This window comes from Chrysochloris asiatica, unplaced genomic scaffold (assembly GCF_000296735.1).
Source record: "Chrysochloris asiatica unplaced genomic scaffold, ChrAsi1.0 scaffold00916, whole genome shotgun sequence".
Lineage (NCBI taxonomy): Eukaryota > Metazoa > Chordata > Mammalia > Afrosoricida > Chrysochloridae > Chrysochloris > Chrysochloris asiatica.
The window spans coordinates 3,239-8,865 of record NW_006409434.1 but is presented as its reverse complement, the minus strand read 5'-3'; the positions used below and the strand labels follow the sequence as shown (position 1 = coordinate 8,865).

The 5,627-nt window shown below is 37.8% G+C and overlaps 1 pseudogene; it reads right to left on the bottom strand.

Annotated features, from left to right (window-relative positions):
* Positions 1-4,078: 4,078 nt before the first annotated feature.
* Positions 4,079-5,612, bottom strand: LOC102821804 (annotated as a pseudogene).
* Between the last annotated feature and the right edge of the window lie 15 nt (positions 5,613-5,627).

The window sequence follows — 5,627 nt, the reverse complement described above, 5'->3', positions numbered from 1 at the left end:
TGGCAGAGCTCCTTACTGCACTTCCACCCAATCCGCCATCTTGTTTGTTCTCTACTCAGCAGCCTTTTTTAGAAAATGTTTTATTGTGAATTATGTGATAGTTTATATTGGAGAACATTAGCTTTACATTCATCCTATCGTATATTGTTTCATTGCCATGGTTACAATCCCCTCCATGCATCATCAACCAACCATGCATCATCAACCCTGCAAGCCTGCCTCCCCCTCACCCACCCTGGGTCATCAGCACACAGACCCTCTGCCTCTCTGGGTCTAAAGTCCCCAGCCGCTCCATCTCTCCATGTCATTGTCTCTGGTGTCACTTCTTCTCTGGGTAGGGTCCCACTCTCTGCTTTTCCCCCTTGATGGTCCCAGAGACCTCTGCTCCTAGACTGCAAAGTCAATAACTCCCCTCCTTTTGCTACAAAACATCTACCTTTACATTTCCAACCCTCACCATCAGTCCTGAAAACAATTATTCACTATTGTATCACAAGAGACCTATCTGCATCTCCTTTCATTAGCCCTGTCCAGACAGATTGGATACTACTCAGTGGAGATTCTACCTTCCTCCATGCCCTCTGGATCTAGGCTCCCTCTTGAAAGCTTGTAAGCCAGTCACTTCTTGTCTTTGTAGCCCCCCATTTTGGGTAGACAGTGTCCAGGTTGCCCATCCCTGTCTACTCTGTGTATGGAGGGGGTAGGAATGATCCTTGCTGTAATGATTTGTTCCCTCTTTTGAGCTACTGCATCCATAGGTGTAGGTCAAGTTCATCAAATTGTATCAGATTACTCTCATCCCTTCACTCTTGCCTCAAAGTAAACAATTAGTCAGAAAGACTCCTTTTGTGGTGCTGTAGGCTTAGCACTAGACTGTGAACCACTGAGTCAGCAGTTCAAGCCCACCAGTTATTCCTTGGAAAGTGTGAAATGGAATGAACTAGATGACACTTACACTTAACAACAATAATCCTATCAGAGTTCTTGGACTTTCTATTTATTTGGGATGACTGTTAAATCTCTCTCTGTTTTTGTCATTACTATACAGTGCTGTGGGTTAATGCACTGGAATGCAAAGTCAGTTTGAACCGCAGGTTGGTTGTTCAAGTTCACCAGATGCTCTTTGGAAACCCTATTCATGGTCACTATGAGCTGGAACTGACTTGATGGCACTTATCAACAACAATATACACTTTGAAGTATGGTCTGCACTTCATGTCTTTACTTTTTTTCATTAGGATTACTTATTTACTGATTGATTATAATATACATTTTAATAGATTTGATGAACCCATCACAGTAAACATGTTTACTATAATGATATGCAGTTTTACTACACTAGTGTAGGTAAAAACAGATCAATACTGTTCTAGGAAACATCACAGATTAATAAAGTAAGCATTCTTTATGAACCAAAACTGAAAACAATTATTGATAAGAGAAGATGGTGACACCCATGCCCATTCTCACCGTGCCTTCTCAAAATGGGTACACAGATAAGGTGCTACACTCATTATATTGGTCTATCAATTTTCCAATTAGCCAGGCACATGTATTTCATGGTCTTCACAATTTCATTTGGCTGGAAAACAGACATACCTCATCATATCAAAAACTGGAACAGATAGTAATAGCAGACAACAACTCAATGCATTAAAAATAAGTCACTTCTCCTGTATTCCAGCTGCAAAACAAATCTGGAATAGAAATATTATACCAAGGAAGAAAATTAGTGCTTTAATATCCACCTTGAAATATGAATCTCTAAATCAGGACAGACAATGAAAATAAGATACGAAATTGAAAAAGAAAAAAAAAGGAAACATGGAAAATAAAATACATATGAAGTTGAATTTAATGTATAAAGCTGTCTGCATGAAAAAACTGATCTCTGCTTTGAAAGCTTTTAACTTCAAAGTTATCTAGTAACCATGCAAATGAGTTCATACCCTAGCACTGCCCAGTACTCTGCAAAACACACTTCCAGTTGGAGGTATAGAGAATTATCATTTAGAAACTGACTCTGGATGGCCAAAAAGAAATCTTAAAAGGCTTACAAGGAAAACTTGACTGCTAAAGGGATGATATAATTACAACAAAATACTAATGTTAGGCAGACAGCACAACTGAAACTGTCTCAAGAAATTCCTAAAATTTTACTCAACTTTCAATTGTCATTCTAATATAGCTTCATGATCTTATAAATCTTCACAATCTTACAGATATGTTATTATTAAGGACTAGGAAGTGAAGAATCACTTTCAAAACATAAAAATGGTTAACTTCTTGTTATCTTTCAGACCTATTTGTCTGTCTGCAAATATTAATTTTCCTACCAAAGATGCATCATCAGAATAGTCAAGATAGTCCCTTTGAGTATATTGCCTTTGCTGATAGTGAATTAAGAGCATGATTAAGACAGACATTTTTACAAAAATGAAAATCCCAAACACACTCCAGTAGATGTTCCAACCCATTGTGCAATGAATGTGCAATGTGGACATTCAAATTATTATATAGCACTTTTAAGTATGGATTTGATCTACCCAAAGTTTTAAGAGTTATATTCTTATAACTTATAACTTATAAGTTTAACTTATAAATTTTTAGTTGCTACCTCATTAATTCTATTGTTTTTATTTCTTTTCAAAGGTTAACACTATTTAACTTTTGTTTGTAATTTGAAAAATGATTTGTAGTGTTTCAAATTTCCAGTTAATGAGCCAAAATGGACAGATCAGAAGAAATAATCCAGGAGATGGCAGTGAAAGTTCAGAAATGGTTTATGTACACATTGAATCATAGAAATAACCACAACTTCTTTTTAAACCCTTATTCACATTGTAAACTTTGTTCATATCTCCATATTTGTTGTCTGAATTAGTCTGAAAAAATCACATTAAAAAGGTAAAATTATTTAAGTGAGACATTAACTGATTTGTATTTTATAAATTTTAATTCATAAAAATATAAATCAGAATGGTAAAATTTTTAGAAAAGAATATACATTTAGAGCAAGTTATGAGTTACATTTCTTCTTCAGTGCCAGCAATAAAATATCTTGAGGGAAAAAAAAAAGACTTATCTAATTTCAAGAAAAAAATTCCAGTGTCTTAATATGCAATTAGTACCAGACACAATAACCAGAATACTTCCTTCTCTTTACTGTCAAAAGCAGCAGCATTTTGTATGCTGAACCACACTTGTCTATCATATAGTAGTTTCAGAAATAGAAAATTTGTGTAAGACCAGGTCACATTATCCATAAAGTCTGAGATTAAAAAAAGAAAAACTCTGTTCTCGCTGGCTTCTTAGGAGGTTTTAGTTATCTGACCCGCCTTTGTTGTTGCGCACGTGCACTGTTTCAAGCGTTTAGTGATGGTACAGACTAACATGGTTAATGGCACAAGACACACTCCCTTCCTGTGATGAAACCTCAGTAAATCACAGTACATCTCAATATGAGAAAGGACTGCTTCAAAATGGTACTCTAGTTTAGAGAGGCTTTGTTACAGTTCAGGAGAGAGGGAGACATAAAAACTCTTCTGGAATGTAGAAAGGTAATGGTTAACTATACAATTCATGAATTAAACAGAACAGTTTTGGGTAAGAAGGAAAAAGAGCAAGACCTTGCAGTCTTAGAGATGGCACAATTCAAAGTAATCCCTCCAGAAATAGGCACTGATAACACATCTTTGCAATATTGGCGTTAACAGGCTAGGTGCTGCTAATGAACTCCGATGTCATCTCCCATTGAGGCTCAGCCTGCACGGCATATCCTCAGCTGAATGCATCTAGTGCAGAACAACAGGAACTGATTTGCTGCTCTCAGTTAGGCAGTGAGATACCTCATTCCACCTTTCCTTCTCTCTCGCTTTCCCTCCACACAAAACTCCTTCATTCCACCAGCACTGTTTGCAAACCATATTGCAAAAGTCCAGCTTTTATATTCCCCTCCCCCAGCCCGTTTTTTTATAAAAGGAGAAAAAAATGCAGACAATTCCCTCAGGCTAAAGAATTGTGCTATTGAACAAATGAACTTTCTATTCTGTTTCCTGTCTCTCCTCAGCTACGGGATTCAGTTGAACATTATTGAAGTGGGGTTTTGATTTGCCGTCTGGGCCATATGACCAAGGGTATCTTTTTTTGTTGTTTTGTTATAATGCCAAGTACATTATGAATTATGAGGCACTGTCTCAGATCCAACTTCTAGAAAATATCCACCACAATCTCAATTGGGGTGTTACTATAAAAAATCTGTTACTATAAAAGGGCTCATGTCAAGAATGCTTCGAAGTTTCAATGGTCGAGGACTTTCTGCTGAAAGAGATGGGGTGTGCTGTGCAAAACACATCCGAGAACTGCCAACAATATCTTCTTGTTTTTTTTTTTCTGGCGCGTTCTATTGCAATTGTCAGGTCTCTTCTGAGGGCAAATCCCACTAATCTCTGAGATTCTTTAGACATTATGACAGAAAAACCATTGTAGCTGGTTTCATTGATCATGCTTTCTATGTCATCCACTGTCATATTGTCCTGTGTGAGCACAGCTAAGGGTGGATCCTTCCTTTGAGGTCTCATGATATCAGCAGCCAGGGTAGTATGAGTGAATTCTTCTTTTGCATACAAGATAGGGTAACCATTTAATCAGATGTGCGCTTCATAAATGCCTTCCCTACCAAAGACATTTCCAACCTATTTACTGGTCATCACTGCAGCCATAAGGGGGACAATATATCCCAAGCCTCCAATAAGCTCAAAAACAATAACCACCAAAGACACAGTCATCCTTGTCACACCTCCTAAACATGCAGCAGCACCAACCATGGCATAACGACCAGGGCTAATACAATCAGCAACAACGGCACACCACTCCTTAAAGATACACCAATCATGGTGATAGTATGCAAGCTGTTCCACACAATCCCCACAATCCTTCTTGCAATTGATCCAATGGCCATGCTGGGGATGAACAAGCCTGATATATAACCTCAATACCAAAAGTGAATACTGTCATTATGATTTTGAATGGCACAACTGCCATGTAGCTGAATATACTCCAATGCCTTCTGGATGATCAGGAATATCATCAACAATTTTACTGGCATTCATGTCATTTCTGTAATAACAAAGAGAAGAGGACTCGAGGGGGCCACAGTCTGTAAAAAGCTCTTTAATCAGTTCACTGGTGTTGAGCCTAGTGTAATGGTTGGGAAAACCTATCACAGCAGTAATGGCTGCCACAACAATGATTTCAAGAACAGGATACTTTCCAAATTTTGTGGATTTGCATCAACGACACCAGGCAATATTTGCCATAATGAAAAAGGCTCCCCAAAGCCCTTCAGATACCCCTAGGAGAATAAAGGGAAACATTTCAAAGTGGTATCATGGTGTATGCTACTCCACATAAAAAAGGACAAGGCGGCTATTAACAAAAGGATTGATGGATCTCAAAACAAATGCAGCCACTAAAGCTGCAAAAAATGATCTCCATAAACTGTAGAGAGGAAAATAACAGCTAACCTTTTCCAGGCTAAAAAGAACTCCTCCAATCGGTACACCCAAAGCTACAGAAACACTTACAGCAAAGGCAGCCAACAACACCTCCCTTTTTTTTTTTTTTTT